At 35.9% G+C, this 26,513-nt stretch overlaps 1 protein-coding gene across 6 annotated transcripts in view; it reads right to left on the reverse strand.

Moving 5' to 3' along the window:
- LpR1 (Lipophorin receptor 1) overlaps positions 1-26,513 on the reverse strand; it is a 686,741-nt gene that overhangs the window by 352,147 nt on the left and 308,081 nt on the right. The gene's annotated exons all lie outside the window — the stretch shown is intronic.

The following is a 26,513-nucleotide window of genomic DNA, read 5'->3' on the forward strand; positions in this document are numbered from 1 at the left end:
CATCGCAAATTGAGGGTAGGTACACACGTAAATAATTTAATAATGCAAATTTTCAGTCGCACGCCTGTCTGAGCGCTAACTAGGCCGCGGAACGTTTATGTAATTCTTAGTGTACCTTTTAAGTTAACTGACTTCATTTTAAAATGTGCTTGTTGAGTCTTTTGTGTATTTAAAAACCGTTCTAAGAATACTGAGTGAAAGACTGATAACTTTTTTCAGCTAAATTAATTACAATTGAGATTTAACGGAGAGTCGATTACTTACAGCAAAGTTGTTGTTGTGCAATTTGATTTGAACTTAATTAATTACTGATTAAAATAATGACGTGAATTTGGTTTTTCTAAATAAATACGCAGAGATTGCAAGCACTGCAAGTAATAAAAACTGCTGGTTGTGCTAAACTTTGCTGCAGTATTGGAAACAATGGGTAATAGAACTTCTACGGAAATCAACATTTCAATTTTATGAATATTTTTCACGCGGTACTGCTTTATAGATTGCGTTCCAACGCCGTGAGTGATGCTGGTGTGAGCGAGACGAGACATGTGTGGATGGGACGGAGAATGGCACCACATTCTGAAGGAGAATTATGGGATTGATAGGAGCACTTCTGGAACATGGATTCCCTTCACGATGTACATTCTTGATGAAAATAATCCTATGAATGGTAGGAGTTCATTTTTTTTATAACTTGTTTGGGAGAAAATATACACTTATTGACTGCAGAATTTTAAGGAGAACAACAAATTATGGCTTCAAATCCCAATTGATTTTATCAACCGGGTCAATAAATTGAGATCAGACCTCTACATGATTTATAAAAAATATTGAAAATAAATAAATACTACATAATACAGTGTGAGTCACGTTAAAGTGTACATATGAAAATAGATGAAACTAGACCTATTTTTATCGACAAAAAAGAGCTCAAAAATTTTTTGAGATTTTTTTTAATTTTTATAGAATTTTTTTTCTTCCAATTACTTATTGTAAAGAAAACGTAATAACTTTTAAACTAAGCGGTATATCCTGATAAAATAAAAACAGTAATAATGCTAAATAACAGGCGATACTAAAAAACTACATAAAATACACAAAAAAGGCCAACAAATAATAAAAAATGATACTTTTTGAAAAAAAGCTGCTTTTGTTGTTCAAACGATCATTGCAAATGTTGTGATAGGGATAGAGACATGCGATTTTTGATTTTACGAAGGTAATACGATAGAAAATAACACAAAGTAGTAAAAACCACCGGTTATAGGGGCATTCTTTGGAGAAAATTATCAAATAATCAAAAAACATGAAATTAAAAGCAGATTTTTTTCAAAAAGTATCATTTTTTATTATTTGTTGGCCTTTTTTGTGTATTTTATGTAGTTTTTTAGTATCGCCTGTTATTTAGCATTATTACTGTTTTTATTTTATCAGGATATACCGCTTAGTTTAAAAGTTATTACGTTTTCTTTACAATAAGTAATTGGAAGAAAAAAAATTCTATAAAAAATTAAAAAAAAAATCTCAAAAAATTTTTGACCTTCTTTTTGTCGATAAAAATAGGTCTAGTTTCATCTATTTTCATATGTACACTTTAACGTGACTCACACTGTATAATATATTGAAATTATTTTATAAACTTGCCAATGCAATGGTGTAATTAAAACTAAATCAAGCTAACATTTATTGGGTACTCAAACTGTAAAAGGAATTTATTACTCATAATATCTTGTTCCTCACGGTAGCACGCGGTAGTTGGTACTCCCATACAAACATTCACAATATAAAATATACATGCGTGAACTCCGGTTTGCATACAGCTGTGAACTCTTGCGCATAAGTGCTACTTGGAACGTGCATAGTATGTTTTAAGAGTTTTAGACTATATTAATGTACCATTCGACAAAACAATAATATGCCCTCTAGATGTTGATAATGGACGTCCTGTGGTCGCCCATTGTGTACGAAACTAAAAAATGAAACAATTTCTTTATTAAAGCGTAGAGTAGTTGGGTACTTTATTAAAGTAATGGCTATACAAACGTGATGTAGTGAAAACGCACTGAGCCCTCTACATGTTGCTTATGTACTTAGTCGTTTTTTAAGATATTGAACTTTTAATTAGCGGAGTCGAGTACCGTTAAACTCTCTAAAAATAACTGCTAAGTTTAATTGCCCATTATCCACCACGATGATTTAAAAAACTGTAAATAAGTATTTTAAGAGTGGTCACCCAGGTGGAAGTTGCTATTTATAATATTCTGCGAATATCAAATCTGCGTGAGTCAAGGCATGTGTCTAGATAAACAAAATTATTCGCGTTACATTCGTATTAGTCTTTATCGTTCTTGACACAAAAACTGGGAATTACTTATTAATATGACAAAACAATTGCTCAGATATGAAGATTATGGTTTTAATAAGCACCTATTTTGCTACTGTTCATTTTCCTATTTCATACATATAAAATTTTTATTCTTTGGTAAACTAAAATCCAGTTGCGTTTTAAATAAAAAAGGTCAGGTTCTCTCGCTGGAAAACTTTATCACGCCAACTCCCTTAACTAATAATGGGATAGCAGAAAACTTATTTATTTGATCGTTAAAATCAACTTGAAGATAAAATAAACCGCAGTGGAGTTATCGAATGCACTTTTTATCCTTCAGTATATTATCCGATAGAAATTAACTGATGTTATCCCACGGGACGGGGCTTCAAAGGATCCTCTACCTCCGGCGAGTCTGACTCAAGATATCGAATTTATAATATTTTCACTAGCTTGCCGCCCGCGGCTTCGGCCGCGTGGAATTTTGTCTGTCACAGAAAAACTTTATCGCGCGTGTCCCTGTTTCAAAAACCGGGGTAAAAACAATCCTATGTCCTTTCCCGGGACTCAAACTATATGCCAAATTTCATCAAAATCGGTGGTTCAGTGGTTTAGATGTGAAAGCAAGACAGACAGAGTTACTTTCGCATTTATAATATTAGTTAGTATAGAAGTATAGATTGAGGCTATAAATAGAGATCGGTTTTGTAGTGGAAGTGGGGGAAGAGTAGACGCTCCACTATAAAGCAGCATCACTATCACTACATATTTTAAACCAAGTCGTTTTCCAGTCTGCCTGTCCCTTAGCTTATACCTTTAAAACTACCCAACGGATTTTGATGCGTTTTTTTAAATAGATAAGAGTGATTCAAGGGGAAGTTTTTTCAGTATAATACATTGTATTTGTACCTGTGCGAAGCAGGGCGAGTCGCTAGTAAAAAATTAAATATTTAAATACTTACTATATTACTTTGAAGCTTTTCTCCACGGCTTTGGCTGCGTGCATATCGGTCCGTCATAGAAATACTTCATTGTGCGCGTCTTCCTTTCAGGATATAAATTATCCTAATTATGTGCGGCAAATAAGTAGGTACCTGAATCTTCCTCAGCAAAAGGATTTGGCCCCCACCTACGCCAGACAGGTAGCCTGATGCTCGCCTATTTGTCCCCTAGTCGCCTTTTACAACATCCACGAGAAAAGTACGTAGTCCTATTTTTATCTGTCGAAACCATTCCTATTAAAAAACAGATTCAAGCAAATACTTTCTGCTGCCGCTGGATAACTTAATATTATATTATGAAGGTAACAAATAATTGACAATTTGTCTTTTTGGGTTATCAGAGCATAGAGTTACACTGTGCTGTGAATTATTTTGATCTAAGCTCGGGTTTTACGGCGCCACATTGAATGTGACCCAAAGGTTAATTGGCTCCGGCTGCTTAATTAGGTAACTGGGCAACGTATATTTTTAGGAGAAATGATATGAGTAATGAAAAATGGGCAAACATTCATTTAGACGAGCTACGTACCTAAAAGATATATCATAGCTAAAAGATATTTCATATATTATGCTCTACAATGGCTCCATTTTAGCACTTCTTTCCTAGTTGAGTAATATTGTGAAAAGACTTAGCTTTTTTACGTGTAGGTAAGGTCTATAATTTCGTAAGGTAAAAAACATTAAGAGCATATTTCATTGATTTTTTTCTAGAAAAACACCATTTCCCATGAAGTATAAAGCAGCGAATATTCTCCAGTTCTAACCCTCGCTCTCAACCTCGAAGCGAATCGAGAATCGAGTGGCAAAAGAAAATTCCGCGTAACCCGAGTGCCTTGTTTCGGACGGAAGACGCCGATTTACTCGTCCGCATCAACGCGTAAATACACGTAATTAAAGGAGTTGCAAACGATCCGTGATTTAATTAAACGAGCCATCCTGCAGTTTGTGCAAGGTTTGGGCACACTCCGGCCCAAGGGCCCAGTGCAATCCGCCAAAACCTTAATTAATTCCAAACTGGAAGTGGTCAGGAAATAATCGGGAACCAACAATGTTGCACACTCAGTCTATCCAATCCAAACGTACGAACAATTAGACGAATGGGCAAATTTGTTATTAACGAGTTCCAAACTCCTAAATTAAAGCACGTTATAGTTTTGAACACTTTGTTATCATCGGATTCACGGGTTAGTTTGAATTGCTGCAGAACTGCGAAGCTGCAGTTGCAGTATTGGGATTTCCGTTGTAGCACTGAAAAGGGAATTTTGACAAAACCACTTCATACTAAGCGCCTCGATTTTCTGTACACAAAAGCCCGCGTATCCGAACGTAGCTAGGGACTACAGGAATTCTCCACTAATTTTACTATCTTTTGATTGCGGTCGAGTATGCGCGCTACTCTGTACAAAATCAAGGGACATCTAGTACGATTGTAGGGAAATAATCAAAATGCATTTTTCAGTTTACTAAATAGTGTCAATTCATTTAACAAATGCATCTGACACTCATCACCAATTGTAATGTTAAGTGATCTCGTCACCCGTACAGCACCGCACTTTGTACAGCAACTAAACTGAATATAAAGTACCACTTACATTAATTGATACTTGGAGACAGAAACAAGACATGAGTGGTCTTCGAATCAAAGCACGGAGTACGTTTTCTTACATCTCCGCCGAACTTGATATGTTATCAAAAGTTTCCTGTACGCACAAGATCAAAGGTATACATATAAGCCATACATGAGAAGATACTTTAAAAAACTGTACTGTCGTCTTTTTCCAACATGCACTTTGCATAAATCATTCCTACTCGCTCTCTTGCACTCAGAACTTCGACAGCCAGTCCTGCCACACTCATTTCATGAAATGTGAATGATCTACGATTCTATTACTAGTATTTATGTAGATACGGCCTTTATTTTTAATCCAGCAGTGATTTGGTGGTGATAGTATTCCAAAAGATTGTACCGTTCTATTTTCTCTATGCCGAGAGCGGATTCAGTGATTGGGCGTCCAGTGGTTGGAGACAAATTCAATCCAATTGATTTACTTGTGGAAATAGGTCGCGGGTGCACATGGACATATTATGATTTCGAAAGACATTAACCGACGTCAAGACAGATAGAACCCGACCTATTTATTTCGATTATTGAAACGACAAGCTTTTCATTTGCAATTAAGATTTTTTTACCATATATTATGTGGAACAATATTACCTCGGTAATGGAGAAATGCAACCTAGTGCATGTGTTTTAATTCCCTGAAGCTACCTATTCAAAATACATTTTATAAATTACTTAATTATTTATGTATGTGGGAACACTTCATCAAATCGTTCTAATCGCACACGTCATGTGGAGAAATTGAAATAGTTCATATTTACTACGGTACCATCGGGTATTCTGTCTAATTTTAATTCAAATTGACGGGAATAATTGCCGTCGGCGTGTCTTAGACATTATGAGGCATTACACTGATGACACTTAATTTCACCAGTCATAGCGAAAATAGCCCATCATTTGAATTTTAAATGCTCTAAGAACACCCGCTTTACCCGGGGAAGCAGTATTTCTTGGAAATATAAATTATAACGTAGCATGCAAGAACTTTTTAACACATGCAAATGTAATCGATGGATAATTATAATAATATGCAAGTGTAAAACTTTGTTAGATGAGAAGGTTAAATACGAAGTCGGTAAATAAACAAAACGTTCACATAAGTAAACTCCATGTGAGCTGGGCGGCTGGACTAGGGCATGTAATATCGGAAGGTTTCCAATTCCGATATTGGATTCCGATATTAGATCTCAATATCGGAATTCCGATATTAATATCGGAATTGAGTTCATGTGCTATAAAATTAATATTTGTTTATATTCGTAAGAATTCTGGATTGTTTACAATAAAATAATCATTTTAATCAAAATCTTTAATTTGGTACAAAACAGCACTTCATAAAATTGAAGTATTTTAAAACCATTTTTACGTTATGGGCATGTATGACAAGAGGCAAACGAGCAGACGGATCACCTGATAATGAATGGTCACTGATGATGAGCCTATATTGACTAGCACATAATTAAAGTGTTTTGTAAAATCACAGGTATCAAACAAAATTTTACTCCTTCATTATATTACCCTGTTTTATGTTGGCGGCACGAATTTTAGAGTCATTCAAATCACGTGTTACAAAAATTGTAGAGCGGTAAAAAACTTGAATATGCTTGTAATTTGTTCCTTTTTGACTATCGATGTACAACTCACAAAACCACGATTTTCTTAAAGGTTTTAAACCTTTGTTTGTCACCTGTCATCCGCTTTGCAATGGAGGGAAGTCGAACCTTAATTTCGAACTCCTCCTATGTTCTTCTGATTAATTTCGTTGCGGGTCCAATGACAGTTTAACTTTCCCCCGGGACAAACTTGACCTTCATTGGTTGGGTTTTTGTGGCGGTCAAGCTGTAGATCCTGGCTACACAGGAGTTGCAGTGCTGGGAACGGGAGGTGGGAATAGTCCCGTAAGACCTTAATAGAGATTCCCAACAGGTAGGCGTAGCTTATGTCGAATGTCCATGTTGCTCCTTACCCAGTTTCGGCTGAGCTGAAGTGGCAATGGCAGGACACATAATACGCAGAACTGACGGTCCATAGTCCAGTAAAATTAATGTTTGAAAGGAAGTTGAGATGTCGTTCTTTGTTGACCAAGCACCTATGGCAAATGTTTAAATTGATTTAGAACAAGTTAAATTAACAATAAATAGTAATAAGATATTAAAATATTTGCAGTGGAACAAAAAGTGATGGTGAGAGACATGAGAAAATAATTGGAATTTTCCTATCATGTACTTTGGGCTTTGTGGCAGGTTGTGGCGAGTTTAAACGCTTTGTTTAAAATCTCAATTAAAACTTTTATCTGATTCCGATATTACGATATTGGGTCGCTCAATATCGGAATTGAAATATCGGATCTCGCAGTCCGAGATTCCGATATTACGAGATTCCGAGATTCCGATATTCATGCCCTAGGCTGGACAGTCAGTATGAACGCTTGCGTTGCAGACATTGTTACTCAAGTGTAGTTGTATTCAATCACAGACTGATTTGTTTTGTTGCTTTGGACTATTCATTATTATTGATTCCAACAGAACATTTTTTTATAACATATTTGATTGAGATAAGATTTTTTGTAACCAGTAACACTGTCAAAACCCAAAGTGAACCATGTATCCAATCTGTCAAACAAAAACAAATGTTTGTTGAATGTTATCTGCAAGCTCCGGTGATGACATAGCATAGGACTCAAACATTTTGTGCATTACAACACTATCTATCACAACATTCTATCGTTGATAAGATAAGGAATATGGATATGATTAATCACAACCACCAGTCCAAGAGCAAAGGGAATTTTAAACTCAAACAAGTATTTCGAAATAATACGAGTAGACCTATTAAGGTCGAACTACCTAAAAACATTCTAAAAATCCGTTTTTAAAATGCCTTCCAATAGCGTTCGCCATTTAAAATATCCGATTCCCAACGTAAAGTCCGCTTTTTAAAATGAACGTTGTGTTTTTCCGTCCAACACGGAGGTCGGAAGGATTTCAACGTTTATAAGGTTTTATTTAAGTCTTGTTTCCATTTTGTATGGAGCTTAGCTGCAGCTCTCACCGCAGGATAACCGCTTTAGCCGTGGATTTCGATTTGCCACTGAAACGCATCAAAAGCAACGCCGACCAAAGGGGACAGTTTTTCTCTTGATATGAAAATTGTATTTTTGAGTACACTGTAATCCGTGGGTGGCGAGGGCCGAGACTGCATCTAAAGATATTTATTTATCTTCTAATAACATTGATTGATTTAATAACATTGATCTTTTCTTTTACATCATATTATTTATTATATCTTCTTAAACACAGCTTGATGTAGTGTAGTAGATATCCCTGTGTCGCTTCCAAGAAGATATGATTTTTTATATCTCATAATTGAAAATGATAAACGCCTAGGTTTCTATTTTTAGTTTATTATTTAACCAGATATTATTTAATCACGGCACTTTTGGTAGGGTAGTCTATCAAAGTTAAGTGAAACGATGTAGCTTATTTATAACAGGCATATTATTATTTATCAGCGCGGTGCCAGGACGGCAGCGTCGGTTAATTGAAAGTTAACCTAGTAACACGGCGTGGCGCGGTCCCATACACACTGTTGCCATCAATATGGAGCTAATATTATCACCACGAAATAGGAGCAGAAGACAAGTTACGCATGGGTGCGCCAAAGTTCACCTAAATTTTGAATTTTTTAATTGAAGGTCCGAAAATGTTCTTCCTAAAATTTTTCATCCTAACAATCACAATTCCTAACTACTCTGTCTCTAATGTTCATAATTCCGAATCATTCAACTTCATAATGTCATTAGCCATAAACATCTATTATACTTTTATTTGTTCTCCTAGATTTTCTAAACATAACCATATTTTACACTATTATTCAAAGTCATATCTTTTTTGTTTAGATTTCTTTCTTTGACGATATATTAAAGTTCAAGTTTGTTGGCGTTAGCACGTATACTTGAGTCCCGCTCCAGTCATTCAGTCAAGTTCCAGAAACAAATCGGTCATATTCATAATTATTGGTTTAGGTTAGGTTAGAACTGTGACCACAACGCACCAGCCGAGCGAGCGAAGCCAGAGTCCCGCTCCAGTCATTCAGTCAAGTTCCAGAAACGAATCGGTCCTATTCATAATTACTGGTTTAGGTTAGGTTAGAACTGTGACCACAACGCACCAGCCGAGCGAGCGAAGCCAGAGTCCCGCTCCAGTAATTAAGTCAAGTTCCAGAAACGAATCGGTCCTATTCATAATTATTGGTTTAGGTTAGGTTAGAACTGTGACCACAACGCACGAGCCGAGCGAGCGAAGCCAGAGTCCCGCTCCAGTAATTAAGTCAAGTTCCAGAAACGAATCGGTCCTATTCATAATTATTGGTTTAGGTTAGGTTAGAACTGTGACCACAACGCACGAGCCGAGCGAGCGAAGCCAGAGTCCCGCTCCAGTCATTCAGTCAAGTTCCAGAAACGAATCGGTCCTATTCATAATTATTGGTTTAGGTTAGGTTAGAACTGTGACCACAACGCACGAGCCGAGCGAGCGAAGCCAGAGTCCCGCTCCAGTCATTCAGTCAAGTTCCAGAATCGAATCGGTCTATTCATTATTATTGGTTTAGGTTAGGTAAGAACTGTGGCCTTACGTTTCATTCGCGAAGAACGTACTTCTGTACGTAGTATTTATTATTATTCTATGGTATGAGTGAAAATATTATGGTAATGTTTAGGGATAAAAGTGTTTTGATAAAAAACAGTAGGAATATAAATATATTTACATAAATGATTTATTGATTACAATTTTCGGAAACATGAGTGCTATGAACATCGCCGGTAGCACTACAAATAGTATGAATGAAAACTTTAGGTTTAAAAATTTTAGGAAGAGTGATCATTCGGATTTGAAATCGTTAGGAAGAACAATTTCGGGTAAATAACTTTAGGTGAGCCAATATGGACCCGTTACGCATAAAGTATAAAGTGCGCTCGGGTAACGCACACATAGACATCGCTTACGGACACGACACGCGTGAAGTGTCGCAAACCAGTCTAAACCAATGCGAGTGCAAATTCCGCCCGTTTGAGAAACGCTTCTGTGCATAAGCAAAATGAAGTAGGTACAAACAGGTGGTCTTCTGTTACTGTCTTGTCTTATAACGAAATTTTATTACAATCTTCATGGTTACCGAATATTCATCGAGAAAATCACATGATCAACAAAGTTTGTTGTTGTTACAATATTTTTTGCAAAACCTCATTCCTAATTTGACCTCATAGAGGATTTCGATGGTTGTCGACATGCCTGTTACCTGCCCGCACTAAATACCAACTCTTTTCTGTTGCGACTTGCGAACAACTAGAATTCTGGAATTCTATACCTGCTATAATTTTTCGCAAGCCTTATGAGTATGACTTCTACAGGTCAAAAGTAGATATGCTATAAGGTACACACAATTAAGTCAAGAGAAAAATACATATTTTTTCCGACAGAACATGAAATTGTAAAAAAAACTGTTTTAAACGTACATTTATTTCATTTCCATTATCGTATTTGAATTAAAATTCCTGACTAGTTCTATGAATATTCCCATTAGTAAAGCGGCGTTCGCGGCAGCCGCTAATATCATTAATGCACGGTGAATACTAATTTAACTAGCTCTACTCGTTACATTTTTTTAATGAACGATCGTACAATGCTCGAATAAAACATAACCCACTTTGTCGAGGCGCTGGAAAATTAACTGAATTGCAGCAGCGCTATATAACTCAAAGGTGACTGACTGACTGACTGACATAGTGATCTATCAACGCACAGCCAAAACCACTGGACGGATCGGGCTGAAAAATTTGGCATGCAGGTAGATGTTATGACATAGATAGGCATCCGCTAAGATAGCATTTTAAGAAACTCCACCCCTAAGGGGGTAAAACGGGACTCACGCGTACGAAGTCGCGGGCGGCCGCTAGTAATCAAATAGTCATCTGTCTTCTTCGTGATAAACTCAAAAACTGCCGAACGGATTTCGTGCGATTTTTACCAAGATATAGAGTGAAGAAAGCCGTATCTGCAGTGGTGACTAAATGACTTGATGATGCTAATATAATACCTATTCAATACTATTCATACATGCAAATCATGCAATGCATGCATAAGTATGACAAATGTATAAAAATACCGCACTCCTTTTAGATAACTATCTCGGATAATATCTTTTTCTATAAATAAATAAATAACTCTCCTATAATTGAGCCCGATTATCGTCGTCGGGGTAGTCTCGGGAAAGTTTAAACGAACCCCGCTTCTAACTGCTAAGTAAGCGCCAGATGTGGGCGAGAAATAAAATTTCGTCGTACTAATTGTCTTATTAAAAACAGCTTCTTATTACAAAACAGTCTCACAAGTTTTAATTAATTTCCTAGTAGGTATTTGCTACGGTGACACATTGTAAAAGTTAATGGTGTTAAATTGTGAAATTGTTTTGCGATATTAAATTAAAATATGAAAATTATATTTGTAACGCGTGACATGATGAGTGACATTTTCGTTCTTGTCACAATATTAATGTCTCGCTCGACATACGTCATTCTATACAAAGAATAAGAATAAAAAGTTGAAATATACTTTGTGAAAATGAATTCTAAAAGAACTATAATTTTATATTCATCCAAAAATTCTCAAATAATATACTTATCCCTTTACCAGATCGAAATCGAAAGGAAATCTATAAAATTACTCGTTACCATTCACTTTCAAACATAAAATCGACGCACTCATTTTTCATAATAACTTGTCCGGATATGACTGAGAAAGCCGTTAACAGTTGTCAACCTACGATGATAGCCCTACATTTCATGTCACTCCTGTCGTCGCACACTTACTCTCACTCGGAGTTTTACAAACAAACTTCGTAAATACGTGTGTCACTCCCGTGCGAATGAAATTACTATATTTTTACTGTCTTGAAGGAAGGCGTGTAAAAGGCGAGAACAATGGGAATTATTTATTAAAGAACGATGACGCAGAGGCGTTGTAATTCGCATTAGTTAAGAAGGTTGATAGACAATTTGGAGGGAAACAATCGGCTTATGCTTTTGAGACAAATTATAGTCTCTATTTACTTATACATATTTTGATTCACAAAATATGTAAGTACCTACTCTTCCGACTTAAGTAAAGACTAAATTCCCTAAACAGGAACGGATTTTTCCAGCTCATCTGGCTGGTGCGACCTTCGGGGCGTTACCCTTTGCCCGGGCAAGGACACCCTGGTTAATCGCGACTGCAGGTTGCAGTCTTAGAGGTCATTTAGACCGAAACTTCTATTTGGATTATTTTCGCAGACCAGACTAGACGATGCCTGCACTTGACAGTCGAAATACAACTGATTTATTTTATTAGATTTCAGACAAACAATATTAGACATCCTTCTTGTAATGCAATCACATTTTACGAGTCACCATAAATGATTAAGCCCTTCTTAGTGTGGGCTTTAAGATATTGATGTTAGAGAGCTTATGTGTTTGTAGGAACATCTTAACCAGGTAGCAAAACACCTTCCATCTGTTACTTTGTTTGTACACCAACTTTGCCCACCTACCTATACATAGTCTATTAGTAGCATACGCACACTCATAATGCAATACGCCGTGCATCGGAACTCGACTCATAACGGGTGACCCATTTGCGAAGCAAAACAAATATAAATATGGACGCCATTCAGTCAGCAACTAAAATCCCCCTCCGTTCTGTATTGAGATCGCCGGCGGCTATTTAGCTGAAACAAGCGAACACAAACAATGGGAATTGGGTAATTGTTTCTTGTTATTTCTTAGTAGACCGTTTGTACGGCTTGCTTACGTTTTTGTCCAGACTATATCCGAAAATCACAGTTCTGTAAGGTTTCCCGTTGGAATGGCGATTGTTTCGTTTAACAAAATTTTAAGAACAACTTTGGAATATGACCCACTTCTCCATTTAGTCTATAAATCTTTCCTGTTGTAGTTCTGAAGGTCAGCTATTTTTGTCTTTCACTTAGATAGGTACGTGTTTTATTGCTTTTTTTCAACCTGCTATTTTCATGATCTAGCCGGTGAGTCTGCCTTTAGAGTATCAACTCAAGAGGCGAGTGACGTTTAGTAAACAACACAATGTAGGTATTAAGCTTAGTAGGCTCGGCTAGCTAGAAGTGCGGAGGAAACACAAGGGTGCGACCCTATCACATTATCTATTCTATGACGTAACTATTGGGTGCACCCACAATTTACTTTAAGTGATTCTTGCTTTTCTAACAAGAAAAATAGGATTAGTAGTTTTTCAGTGCCACTCGCAACCTTCTGCAGTGTCATATCTTGCCAAACTATGTAACTTAAAAATATCTCAAACACATAGGTACCGAGATTGGTTATCTATCCTATTTTATACATCCAGGTTACAGCCAGCACAGAATATTCGCCTCCTTGTATTTATGTGTACAGAGCAAGCACGTTGGCGCCTCGCTCGCCGATGTATGACTTCCGAGTTACCTGCTTTTTGCCGCTGCCTCGGTCATCGCATGTGTGCATAATATTCTGTGCACAGCCGCATATTGCTCTTTTTTCGTTTCGCTCTTTGTAATAGTCCAATCCATTTTCCTCACATTGAGCATCTTGCCGCTCGTTCATGAAACGATTTAACACGTTGTTTTAACTAAGTGAAAATAAACACGTGTTTTAGTTTTGGCCTCTTGCAATCGAAATTTTCAACGTAGCAAATTGATACTTCATAGTTGTTCAAGCTTGTTCTCAGTAGCTGTCGTAGGACAGACTTGTTTTGCATACAGAAGAATCAACACAAGGTATCAAGAAACTAATTATCGAATATACCTATGTCTCAAGTGATGTAATTACCTCAAAGGCGTGCTTTTGGTAAATGTGTTATACGACGAGAATTAACTTAAGCACCACATTATATCATTATGTTACATTAGCGGCATGCAAGCTGTGGCACACTAGCTAAGCACAAAGGCCGCTGAGAAATCTCCACATTTTGATACCAAATATTAAAGCATGTACAAACATACATGCTATAATTACGCCCGAAGGCATGCGAATGCATACACGGCTGTCTCCTAAAACATTCGCTACGTGCCACTCCATTGTACTCGTGGTAAGTTTGCACCGAGTCTTTGTGAAGCGCATTTAGATATAATATATTTCATAGTTATACAGGGTGTTTCTTGTAAGGTGTCAAGCCGAAGGCAGGTGATAGTTGAGGACTAGACCTATCGATTTCACCCCCATGTATGTTCTACAATTTTTCGTAGTTTAGAAGTTATCGTTAATTTTGTGATTTTTTCAAATTTCATGACCTAGTGGCTTAATTTTTTTTTATCTTTTTTTTGCGTTGACTTTTCTCAGATTTCTTTTTTTTTGACAGATTCCCTATTAGTTGCAGATATTTGAAAAAAATAATCACCTTCCTATCTTTGATGCAAGATACAAAATTTTTGCTAGAAACATAAAAAATATGCTTTTAGCAGAACATTCTAAAATTTTCAACTGAAATGTATGAGAAAAAAAAAAGAATTTCCATAGGTCCAAAATAATTTTTAAAACTGCGCAGTTTTCTGAACTTTCATAACAACACAAAAAAACATGTACTTAATAGGCCATTATTTTCTGTAATCGCTCTACTAAAGTAGTAAGTCGGAGATTCCGTTACATGTTTTTGATTTTCTTAGGACTAACTAATGTTTGCAATCCACTAAGTGTACGTTACGTAGAACACGTTTAGAGACAATAACTGAACAGAACATTTTTTATCCACAACGAGGATGCTCTTGCCCTTCATCTGACCTGATGGAAAGTTGGAAACTGCTGGATGATCAGCGAGCTTCACCCGGAATCCTAAACCACAGAGGAATTGGCTGTCCTAAATAGGTAGTCTTACCACTAGACCACAGTGGTGATTGTTACTTTACGATTAAATTTGATATACCTACCTATTAGAGTGTGAAAGGAAAGAGAAAGAGTTTGTGTGTGTGTGTTTGTATGTGTGTGTGTGTGTGTGTGTGTGTGTGTGTGTGTGTGTGTGTGTGTGCGTGTGTGCGTGTGTGAGAGAGAGAGAGAGAGAGAGAGAGCAAAAAAGGGTGTAATGATTTAATTTAAAGTAAATGTTCAAAATGTCCGTCGCTGACCTGAATGCACATTCGACAAGGACGCAAAACAATTATTCGTAAATTTACAAAATCTTCTTGCATTCTAATATGGTTTATCATCAAAATTTTCATATTCCCTTTTGTATATCACATGAAGAGCAAGAGCTTCCACGTTGTGGATAAAAAAAAACTTTTTAGTTATTGTCTCTAAATGTGTTCTACATAACGTAAACTTAGGGGATTGCAAACATTAGTTAGTCCTAAGAAAGTCAAAAACATGTAACGGAATCTCCGACTTACCACTTTAGTGGAGCGATTACAGAAAATAATGGCCTATTAAGTACATGTTTTTTTGTGTTATTATGAAAGTTTAGAAAACTGCGCAGATTTTAAAATTATTTTGGACCTATGTAAAATCTTTTTTTTTCTCATACATTTCAATTGAAAATTTTAGAATGTTCTACTAAAAGCATATTTTTTATGTTTCTAGCAAAAATTTTGTATCTTGCATCAAAGATAGGAAGGTGATTATTTTTTTCAAATATCTGCAACTAATAGGGAATCTGTCAAAAAAAAGAAATCTGAGAAAAGTCAACCCAAAAAAAAGATTTAAAAAAAATTAAGCCACTAGGTCATGAAATTTGAAAAAATCACAAAATTAACGATAACTTCTAAACTACGAAAAATCGTAAAACATACATGGGGGTGAAATCGATAGGTCTAGTCCTCACCTATCACCTGCCTTCGGCTTGACACCTTACAAGAAACACCCTGTATAGTTTATGTCTAGTATATTGTGGGAGCAGTAAATTGTAGTCGCGCGTATTGAATTGAGATTCGCTCGGTGTTTGAAGACAGTGGGGTTATACGTTCCCTTATTACAATGTCTACCGCATTGGCAAACCACTCATGTGTGTCAAGATTCGATTCCTGCAGTTGCCATGTGACTGAACACGAGAAAAATGGCATTCAAATAAAAATGTGAAAGATACTTAAGTTTTCAGTAAAGCAGACGCGTCTGGTACATTAGTGAAAGTTTCATATTTGTGATGCTTGCGCGACAAAGCTTTGACGGGGAGAAATAAAAATACATGAGCTGATGAGGGAGCTTCAAAAGAATAGACTAAAAAGCTTTTATAACATTTTTACTAAAAACTAAGGATGTTGCAAAGATAATTTAAAGTTAACGTTCACACTTTACACGAGCTTTATTAACATCGAAAAAGAGCAAATAACGCGTTCAGCGTTGAAAAATATGATCAACTCATATTTTTCAACTTAAATTTTATTCCGACACAGTTTGCTTATAAACTTCTCCCTGGATCTATATCAAACTTTATGCATTTACGTTGCGACTTCGTAGGTTTATAGTTTTGCTAGAAGTATTTGCACGGGGACCCGAAAAGTTGTCGCTTTCCCAACGGGTGCTTAGCCTGAGATCCGTTTAGTAATGTAAAAAGTTGTCAAGATACAGAAAAGCTTTGTACAGGAGTGTTTTAATATCCTGCGTCCTTTGTCTGTCTTTTAAAGTCCTGTAAACTGGATTTTAAGCTTGTTTGTAGCTATTTAAGAGCTGCTCAGAACCACAATGCAAGCATGATTAAGCTTTCTGCGAACGTGTGGGGTGCTCAACTAAGTTTCCGATAACTTTGCAAAGAAACTTACGAAGCATAATGCTGATGAGTTATAGTCTTTTTCACCTAAGATGATCCGTATGACGTTTCGAGTTTGAAAGATTTAGAGATGTCACATAACTAAACCATAGCGATTTATCTATCGATTTTTTTCGAAGAGGTAGTGAAACCTACTTTTAGAGAAATATTTTGTATAGGTGTTATTTAACAAAAAACATGTTTTTTTTTAATTACAAATATTATTGTAACAATTTTTTATTGATAATATTCAAATTTCATGGTTCGTGTTCAAAAAAACGATTCCTAAAAAGTACTGGTTCTGTTTCTTTAAATTAAAAACTATTAATTTATTTTCAATGCGTTTATTAAAGTCAATAATCGAAAAATATAGTTGATTTTTGTGATGTTTTTAATAACTAAGTATTCACTGCAATCGATTAATGAACCGCGGAAATAATCGATTTTATTAAACAAGAAATACCCCAGCACTAAATCTATTCCGTTTCACACATTGCGTACATTAAATAAAAAATATTTTTACATCGTATTTAATTGAAATATAATCAATAGACTCAGATTTTACTATATATTTCAAGACAAGTAGTTAATTTTTTTAAAATTATATTCCTAATAAAATACAAATATTTTTTCAAAAATATTCTGCATATGTAGTATGCGTAATATGGATAACCTTGAAGTGTCATACGGATCATCTTACGTGAAAAAGACTATAAGTTATCTTGAATAGTAAGATTAAGTTCAGGTTCTTCGCTTGAGATGGGTAGAATTTATATTGATTAAACGCGTGTAGTGTTTTTTTTATGATTGTACTTAATTAATTGTATAGCTCAATTTAAATAATACATCTGTATTTTGTCCCATTACGTGTCACCATTGAAGTCATTCGTTCATTTTATTCTATTTTATAGAAAGCTGTGTATATTTTTGCGTCTAAAAGATGCGTAGGTAGAGCTCGGAGGATTCAATACTGAATTCCAACTATAATATAATATTATAAATGCGAAAGTAACTCTGTCTGTCTGTCTGTCTGTCTGTCTGTTACGCTTTCCCGCTTAAACCTCGCTACCGATTTTGATGAAATTTGGCATAGAGATAGTTTGAGTCCCGGGAAAGAACATAGGATAGTTTTTATCCCGGTTTTTGAAACAGGGACGCGCGCGATAAAGTTTTTCTGTGACAGACAAAATTCCACGCGGGCGAAGCCGCGGGCGGAAAGCTAGTGTAAAAATAAGCCTTTAAAAAGAAAATTTCTTCATTTTTACCGCATCTGTCTTTCAGAAGCTTGAGATATGCAATAAATATTTCGAATTCTCTGCAGCAAAAGCGCCGAGCTTCGTTGAGGTGGGACGCAAGGACGATTTAGTACCAATGAATGCTTTATAAGTAGTATAGGTGTTAAATCCTTCTAGTGCTTTGATGCGGAGCGTCGCCCGTTAAATCATTTACTCTGACGGTGCTTGCTGTCGGTCCTAAGTTCAATAAAAAGCGAAGCTTAACTCGATATCTATCGCGCTAAATTCAACTGCAACTTTGGTAACTATTGATACAAAAAAAAAATTAATAGTATTATCAAAAATATTTTACTCTAGAAATAGACAAATTAAGAACCAATAAATTCCGCTAATTGAAGTGATAACGCAGTTGTCTAGTTAACAAACCAGACTTGCATTCCTTAATAGGGTTTGTACCGGAGCCGATTTGCCTTGTTAGTGCTTCGCGCGTATCGAGTGGTGGCAAAGTTTGAAGGTGTGCAGTGTGCAGTGTGCCGAACTACCCATCCACCGCATTTGAGCGCTGCACTAACCTGATTATTATACAGGGTGTTTGGCGCATCGTGTGCCAAAATGATTTGGCAGATAGAATGGGTCATTTCCTATATATTCAGCCCCCATAACACGTTCCATGCCAGGCGGCTACTTTTATATTAATTTTTTTAGTAATTTCACCAAAATACCCAAATCGCATCATTTAATTTCGATTTAAAAAAAAACTAGTAGGCGTAGCCTCAAAGTAAATATTTTGTTTTGACGTGCATTGATGTAGGGTTGCATCAAATCTAAATTTACTGGAAAATATCATCTAGTTTTTTTTTAATTCAGCTTTGAAGTTTTTCTAAAAGTTAAAAATGGACTAAACATTTAAGTTTACATGGCTATAAAAAAATAAATAAAAGAGATAGCGATCTTCGGATTTTATCAAAACTTCTCTAGTCTATCCCCATTCAAACGGTATACTAATCTTGTTTAAATAATAACAATAACTTCACAAATTCCTTAAATTAGTGCATTGACTCTACTCGGACTGATTTGCGAAATTTGTGTTTATAGCCCCTTTTGTGTGAATAGCACGTTATTAAACACCTAACAAGTAAAAATTATTTATCTAATGCAATGTAAAAACCTTTTCCCTATCGTTTTTCAATGTGGATTTCTTGAATTTAAGGACGAAAATAATTATTTTGATCGTTTATTAATTATTACAAATTTTGTTAAAAATTTCCGCCTCGGCAACGTATACACTCACGACATCTTCTTCTAATTTCGACTGTTGTCGTATGCAGCCACATTTCTCTTTTTATTACTACAAAGGCGTTTTCTATTCGTTGTTGTAGTTCTTCTATTGTTTGAATCCGTTACGTACACCAGTTCTTTAGCTCGTCCTCAGACGTAAAAATCTAATGGAATTAGGTCTGGGGAACGTGCAGGCCACTGTATAGGGCCATCTCTTCCAATCCACGAGTAGAAAACGCCTTTGTAGTAATAAAAAGAGAAATGTGGCTGCATACGACAACAGTTAAAATTAGAAGAAGATGTCGTGAGTGTATACGTTGCCGAGACGGTCATTTTGAACAAAATTTGTAATAATTAATAAACGATCAAAATAATTATTTTCGTCTTTAATTTCAAGAAATCCACATTGAAAAACGATAGGGTAAAGGTTTTTACATTGCATAAGATAAATAATTGTTACCTGTTAGGTGTTTAATAACGTGCTATTCACACAAAAGGGGCTTTAAACACAAATTTCGGAAATCAGTCCGAGTAGAGTCAATGCACTAATTTAAGGAATTTGTGAAGTTATTGTTATTATTTAAACAAGATTAGTATACCGTTTAAATGGGGATAGACTAGAGAAGTTTCGATAAAATCCGGAGATCGCTATCTCTTTTATTTATTTTTTTATAGCCATGTAAACTTAAATGTTTAGTCCATTTTTAACTTTTAGAAAAACTTCAAAGCTTAATTAAAAAAAAACTAGATGATATTTTCCAGTAAATTTAGATTTGATGCAACCCTACATCAATGCACGTCAAAACAAAATATTTACTTTGAGGCTACGCCTACTAGTTTTTTTTTAAATCGAAATTAAATGATGCGATTTGGGTATTTTGGTGAAATTACTAAAAAAATTAATATAAAAGTAGCCGCCTGGCATAGAACGTGTTATGGGGGCTGAAAATATAGGAAATGACCCATTCTATACACCAAATCATTTTGGCACACGATGCGCCAAACACCCTGTATATTCTGAAGATGTGCTAATGAAGCTGCTTACTGTTCCAGTGTATATTACAAATATGTGGCTTTGCTCGCTCGCCTGGATTTCTAGTTAGGACGAATAATAGTTATTATTTTAAAGTTCAGGTGAGATTTTTATACATTCGTTTTTCTCTAACGCCCTACTTCATGCCATGAATTAACTTACAGTTTTTCGCGTACATGTATTAAAACCATGGAATTATGCAGGTATTATGGAAATATCAGTGTGCCTACCATGAGTTTACGTTACGTGTGCTCGCTAGCGACTGCGTAAAAAAATGACATTTAAATGTATGACATATTGTGCAGCGCCCCTAGCGACTACTTTCAAGAAATAAAATCTTCATAGAATTTTTTGACGTATTCGCTAGCGAGCTCACTTAACGTAAACTCATGGTAGGCACACTGTACTTTTTATAGGTCAAATAAAAACTAATTTTGCAAAATAAAAGTAACAATTTATAATTAATACGCGTCGATTGACTAATCAGTATTTCGGTGTTGTAATTGAAATCATAGTTCCATGAAATCCACTTTAGAAGTCCTATTTCATCCTCTGATCCTCGATAATGCCTTCAACAGTAATGAAAAAGAGATTATCTGTTTTATTAACTCGCTTTAATATCAACGAGAAATATGAATTTCCTAGATATAGGTACGGGAGAACAATAAATGTGAAAATGTTTTTCGCGTTGTATGGTTTAAAGTTACGGAAGCCTAATCAAATCATATCAATTGGAAAATTCGCGTTCGTTCACGTTGAAAAATTTGATAACCAGTGAATGTATCGCCGTATTTATTCGAAAAACTGTTCGTCCAACTAGGCGCCGAACCGGTTTGAAAAACGAACTCCAACGGCTGTTCAAATGTTGCTATTTGTGTTTCACAGAGGCTGACTAATGTTTGACAAGTGTATAAGGATTTGTATGTTTTTTGGATTCCTCTATATGCTGAAATTACAAACTATGTCTATGTCTAGACATCCAGTGACATTGACATCCAGTGGATTGAGCCAATCACTAAATTGTAGAGCCGAGAGTCCACGGCGTATCAGATACAATTTTTTGGCACAGTACATAATTGTGATTGACGTGTGTAAAGCTGCTGTAGTATCTCGATGACAATCGCATCGAGTCAAATATCTTCCTTCCACCAGTTCGTCGATTCCTCACTTCGATATACTTTATTTGTTATTTTTTACGATTGTTATTTATTAACTATTTACGAGGTAAGTTCTCTGCTTAGTTCGTAGATGTTTATAGTGATAAGTTGAAACAATTAATTTCATTCTTTGTTACATAATAAGTAGAACATATTTTTACAAACATACGTACTTATATCATGCTACCGTATCCACAATACGAGTAGTTCTTGATTATGACGAACAGTGCCACGACAATGATCTTAGATGCCTCTACGTCGCCCGCCATTGTTTCGCTTTGCATGCACTATTAATTGCAGCCATTATGGAACAATTTGCAATCACGCTAAGAGTAACCTTATATTGTCCAGGTACTGATATACGATGTATGCAAGGTTAAGTTGATTATTGCCACATATACAGTACTACTTGTTAAAACATTTGGGATTGTACGGAATGCACTTGAGATTTAATTTGAAACAATTACTTGACAAGTTTTTATATTACAAAGAAGTTATAAGCAGTCTAACACATTAAGTCAAAAATAGTTCTTTAGTATTATTCTAAAATCGATGATATGTTACTAATAAGGTGTTTCTTGGAACATATTACTGTCTTAATTTCTTCAATGCAAATAAAATAAGCACTTTGGATAAGTAATCTGATAAAAGGTTAGTTATTTAACGCGGGTATTCAAGATAATATGCAGTTAAAACCTTACATAATATGAGCGATAGATAGGTGCAGTAGGCCCGTTTCTTGAAATGCGTATAGATAAGGTCTATATTATGTATGACTAGCTTTCCGCCCGCGGCTTCGCCCGCGTGTAATTTTGTCTGTCACAGAAAAACTTTATCGCGCGCGTCCCTGTTTCAAAAACCGGGATAAAAACTATCCTATGTTCTTTCCCGGGACTCAAACTATCTCTATGCCAAATTTCATCAAAATCGGTTGCGAGGTATAAGCGGGAAAGCGTAACAGACAGACAGACAGACAGACAGACAGACAGAGTTACTTTCGCATTTATAATATTAGTTGGGATTAAATCTTCTATTATATAAAAGAAAGTCGTGTTAGTTACTCCACTTATAACTCAAGAACGGCTGAACCGATTTAGCTGAAAATTGTCAGGGAGGTAGTTTAGAGCCAGGAGAAGGACATAGGATACTTTTTATCCCGTTCGAAATTTTTATTGCCATTAAGGCGGAACAAAGTTCGCCGGGTCAGCTAGTTATTCTATAAAAAATTAAACCTACGTGTTTGTTTGATCAGAACGGTCCTTATCAACAATAAGCATTACCTAATACAAATAATGATCCTGTCCAAAGGTTCTCGCAACAGTATTTTGTCCGGTAACCATGGAGATGGTCTCAAGCAGATTTGCAAGAAGATTAAAAAAGATGTTTACAAAATCTTTGAAGATTGGCTCATATTATAATAATGCTGATACACCACAGATGAGGGGTGCCCATCTCGTTAAGCAAAACGCCGCGCACTTCAGTTGCTCGAGGCAGCGCACGCGCAGAACATTCGCACAACGTGTATTGTGACTTTATAGTTATGAGTTTTGTGTGAGAGAAGCTTTAATAGAGCATGCAGATACATTAGTGTGAAGGGTCTCGTCGTGCCTTCGAATTATTTTATTTAATATCGAATTTATACAATTCGTTAAATATCTTCGTAATTTTGACAGTGAAACTGCGAATTTAGAAACAATAAGTACGTATAATCACACGTATATAATTTTTGAACGAGTGCTTTTGAGACAACTGAAAAATGTTTTTCCGAAAACGCGTGAAGACTAAAAATAACTACATTGTTGCTGAAATAACGATGTAAACTGGAGTTATTTTCTGCTCTACTAATGTTGTTTTAGAAATATATGTGTAGCAATTTGACTGATATTATACTAAGTACTACTAAACTTCGCTTTTTGGGACTGTGCACCTTGATGTAAAAAATCCGCTCATAATATAATTTCATCAGGGATTGATAGTGCATAGAATATTTGAATCATCATACGGGGACTATACTGAATCCGTTTCTTTTATGTCATACGTAAGACTGCATTCGATCGTAACCTTATAATGGTAACGTTTATCGCGTCGCCTTTAGAAATCCTTTTCGATGCAGCTTTAGTATACTTCCTTATTATCAAAAAGGGAATCGGCTTACACAACTTAAATATAATGCATTTCTATCTAAATGCACTTATACAGTACTTGCATACATAATAATCAATATAAAGGCACGGGGTCTCTATCAGAAGGAACTCTAGGGGTGGAATCTCCATTGGCGTGGGTTAGCGGGCAAGGAGATAATATGTTGGATGGTTGACAATCACTTTCCCTACAATTTAACGTTCCACCAAACTCAACACGCTTTCAAAGACAACCTCGCAGCCGCCTGCTCACACTTGACATGACACAACTGATTGACAGTTATCTTTTTCTGCGCATCAGTCGGGTGTTACGTTTAGGAATCAAAAACCTTCTGCTTTACAGATTTATACAGATAACATAATATTAAGATTGGTACTATTAATCATCAATAATAATTTGCAGCATCTGTGTCCGGCGCCGACAAATATTTATTCAGCTATACAAATCTCCTATCAATTTGTCAGGATTTAAATTTAATCCTACGATTCCGTCGTCAAAATAACCTAAATCCATATTTTTGTATAATGTTTGTAAAAGATACACGTCCAATGTATTATTAATGATATCATACACTCAAAAGCGGTTCAAATCGGTTTGGATGCTATTTCATACACAAATTAACTTATCTGCTGTATTTTTTAGAATACAATTTACTTTATACGTGAACTGACTGGCTGTTAACATGAATGTGTGATACATTATTTAGTTTGTTACGATACCCTAGCTAGGGTAAGGTGGGGCACAATGTTACACGGGGTACAATGTTACAATGCATATTTCTCCGTCCCTTTCTATAGTTGTATGATGTTCAGCGGCTCAGTTCAGCAGCTCTTATGAGCTTAACAAACGTGTATACCAACATCATACAACTAATAGAAATTGACGGAGAAATATGCATTGTAACATTGTACCCCGTGTAACATTGTGCCCCACCTTACCCTACTATTATAGTAGCTACATGTGACTCTCATACTTTTTCCGCTTACATACAGCCCTTTTCCGACTGGATTTCGCCGATCGGGGCTAGAAAATTGAATTTAGTTTCGAATTCGAAGATTTTTCCTCACACCCACCTAGTTGCACATTAGGTACAGCTTTGGTAGATACACAACCTAATTTCCACCTAGGCAGTTATAGCTAGTTCATATTTTTAAAAATAACATCATTTAATTTTGTAACCACCACCAGCTAAAGATAAATATTTTAAGTACATTCTCTGCCCCACACTGTTTATAGAATGTTTTCTTTGAAAATATGTCGCGTTATATCTTAATAAATGCTTCTTATATGTTACTGATTCACAATTGATAATTTAAAAATATGTCGCTAGCTATACTATGTGGTTATTTTATTATGCACTTTTGTTCGCATTGTATACCCATTGTTTCTATGATATTGTTCTGTTATAACACAATTATAATGAAGCTACAATAATTACATAAAATAATGGAGAGCAATACATAGCGCGGGTCTTTTGTATTATCCTTTGAATGTAAAAGCGCTCATTATTACGTTACAACTTTTGCTTTGTGGAAAATATTGAAATCGAAAAGTAATGCGAGAATTTCAATTACTCAATTATAGCACTTTGTAATTAACATCAACAATACATTGTTCGAGGGATCATCATAATTCTAAATATAATTTTTAATATCGGAATATTAACGAAACAGGTCAACTGACCAATAACAATGCATCATGCGCGTGATCACTGTTACTCGTCAAATAAGTTGTAAACGAATTTGTGCCTTATTTTATAACACAAGAGTTCATTATAATATCATAGGGGTTTAGTACCGCGTTACGCGTGTGTGCTAGTCGTAATGTGGATATGAATATGAAGCGACAAAATTGACGTCAGTATGACAAAGAGTAGGTGCTCATTTAACTGTTATGTGACCATGTCGCTAACCCTGCTTTGTGATCTCGGTGTCAAAAATTACGCCATACCATAATATTTTTCACAATGTCATACCTATGAGGCTCATTTCTTTCACTAGAGCTGCAGGGAAAAAAGGTAGAGCAAAAATCATAAATGTATCTCCTCTACGCGTCGATAGATAGTAATAAATCGTTATCCCACTTTTATATGCTATTATCAGAGGTCAATTCGTATCTTTGAAGGTGTTGGATGTTGTTGTATTTGTTACCTTGAATATAGCACTGATCAATTTACCTGTACAATGGTGCAGACTTACAGTTACAGGTTATTTTTGCTTGGACTTGCAAGAGCCCTTGAGATATTGATAAAAACTTGACCCTTTTTTCTTAGAGTAGTATGAAGAGGAAACGGGAAACTTGTTAAAATCGTTTCATGTATCCTTTTTAGAATATCACAACAATGATCTTGTTATTGTTTCGCGCGACCGACTCCATAAGTGGACAGGACTCCAAACTAATTACAGTAGCGACGCTCTTTATTTGATGCGAACAAGAGTTGCATAAAGTATTTAATGTGTGATAGAGAATCGAAAACTAAAAAATCAAGTAGATATTTTAGGAAATACCGCAGCAAGCACGGCTACCTTGATTGACAATATGGCTACCGCGTGATGGGCATAAATCTGATTAATTCAACAGGCCGTTAGTGCTATTAGGCACCGTTGGATGAATCCCGATTGCCAGTCAGCAGTACGTAATGCCACTTATCGGCCGGTCCGATGATCTAACGGTCTTAATTCGGCGGGCTGGACGCGACAGGAGGATAGGGGCGGCTTGTTTGCCGAGCCGTGCCCAGCCGTGGGCGATGATAGGCTGGGCGCATTTATCGGGCGCCGATAGCGATATTGGTTTAACGCTGTCACCGGATTAGATCTCGTCCTGAAATGGCATTCGCAGATGTCTGCCCATTTAAAATTGAAACGTTAAAAGTTATAGACTAAGAGCTAGTGAACGCCGGACCTACGCCATTTTATAAAAGCTGAAAGTTTGTCAGATAGGTTGATAGAA

The sequence above is a fragment of the Ostrinia furnacalis genome, unplaced genomic scaffold (genome assembly GCF_004193835.3).
Source record: "Ostrinia furnacalis isolate ACB-3 unplaced genomic scaffold, ASM419383v2 OfSCF0876, whole genome shotgun sequence".
Classification (NCBI taxonomy): domain Eukaryota; kingdom Metazoa; phylum Arthropoda; class Insecta; order Lepidoptera; family Crambidae; genus Ostrinia; species Ostrinia furnacalis.